Below are 1,929 nucleotides of genomic sequence, written 5' to 3' on the forward strand. Positions count from 1 at the left end.
CAGTTTTGTAGATATCAAAGTAATTGCATCTACATCAAATTTTCCTAATGCTTTAACTGGGTTTGGATACGAATAGTTTCCACTTCTTTCTGTTGCCCATTGATGATGATTTTGTGCTACACTTTCAATAATGTTCTCGGCTTCATCTAGGCTTTTGTTCATTAGTGCCCCTTCGGCTGCAGAATCTAGAGACATCTTTGTATGATAGTTGATGCCGTTATAAAACGTATGTAGAACTAGCCATTTTTCTAGTCCATGATGTGGGCATTGTCTAAGCATATTGTTGTATTTATCTCATGCTTCAAATAATAATTTAGAATATGACTGTCTGAAGCTTGCTATCAAATTTCTCATATGAGCAATTTTACTTGGAGGATAGAATTTGTCTAGAAATTGTTGCTCACATTGTTCCCAACTGGATATACTATTTGCAGGCAAAGAATTTAGCCAGTGTTTGGCTCTATCTTTCAAAGAAAATCCAAATAATAATAATCATACTGCTTCAGCTGGAACACCATTCATTTTCATTGTACCATAAATTTCATAGAAAACTTCAAGATGTTGATTAGGATCTTCATGTGGTCCGCTTCCAAACTGATTTTGTTGTACCATAGTGACTATCGCAGGCTTGATTTCAAAATTCTTGGCTTCAACAGATAGCCTTGTGATGCTAGAACGAAGTCCTCTTGCATACGGTACTGCATAATATTTCAGTGGTTTGTTTGTCATATTCGAATGTTCTTGTTCTTCTAAATGTCTTTGCGAGGTTTTTCTTCTATGAAAAGTTCTATCAATTTCTAGATCAAAAGGTAACAAATCACCTACAAAGTTAGATATTCACATACAAAAAACAAGATCACAAGTTTTGTTTTTCAAGAAAAATTTTCTATTTACTTGAAAGACAAAGGAAAAAAAACTAAACTGAAATACTGAAAATATAAAATACAGAATTTAGATTTCAAAAAGGAAAATTGTAGAAAAAGTAATAAGAAATGTAGGGTAAGATTGCGAAAACAGAATTTCTAAGTCTAGTTATAACTATGTAATATAAAAGAAAAGAAAAATTTAGTTTAACTCAAATGATTATATCTAATGTTATAGACGCAGCCCCCAGCAATGACACCAAAAACTTGTTACTCAATCGTAAGTGCATAGTTTCATCGTCAGTAATAAAAGATTATCGATCCCACAGGGACTGATTATGTCTCACATAGAATTAGCTAAACAATTAACAAGGTAGGGAATGTACTAAGTAAACAACTAGAAATAGAAATAGGAAAGTAAATGAAGTATTTTGTTTTGTGAGTGTTCTAGAAATTCAGTTTCATTGTGATATTCACTGACGTAACATGGTTCTCCAATTCATATCCTCAATTGACATGCATTGTGGCTCACACGGCCTAGCTAATCTTGGCCACTAGAAATCTTGCACGGTCGTGTGACACACACGACCTAGACTTGCTTTCTCTTTGGAAGTGTTGCATGGCCGTGTAGATTTACACGACTGTGTTATGGATACGCTGCTAGGATGACACGGTCATGTGGATCCACATGGTCATGTCATGTTCCTCCTTTGGTGAAGCTACAAGGGCTGTCTGCACCACACGGCCAAAGTTATTTTTCTCCTTGCTTCTTTAGCATGGTCGTGTGACTCACATGGCCAGTGTTGTCTTCCTTCTCTTGTTGACAGGATCGACCACGAACATCATTTTCTCTCCAAATTCGACTCTTGTAAATAGAAAATGCACAAGAGTAGATCTCTGAATAAAGAAGAGTAATTATGCTAAAAGTAAGACTAAGAGTATGAAAGTGCATAGACTAAGCATGCTTAAAATATGTGAATGTGCATCAAAACATGCTAGGTAAATGTATATAATCTACGCACATCAAGATTCTAGTATATGATCAGCCAAGTGAAGGCCGAACGAG

At 35.3% G+C, this 1,929-nt stretch overlaps 1 non-coding gene across 1 annotated transcript; it reads left to right on the top strand.

Annotated features, from left to right (window-relative positions):
* Positions 1-250: 250 nt before the first annotated feature.
* Positions 251-357, top strand: LOC121998899. Its single transcript, XR_006116686.1, has one exon. It is a non-coding gene; the product is annotated as a small nucleolar RNA R71 (small nucleolar RNA).
* The last annotated feature ends 1,572 nt before the right edge of the window (positions 358-1,929 follow it).

The sequence above is a fragment of the Zingiber officinale genome, chromosome 6A (genome assembly GCF_018446385.1).
Source record: "Zingiber officinale cultivar Zhangliang chromosome 6A, Zo_v1.1, whole genome shotgun sequence".
Classification (NCBI taxonomy): Eukaryota; Viridiplantae; Streptophyta; class Magnoliopsida; order Zingiberales; family Zingiberaceae; genus Zingiber; species Zingiber officinale.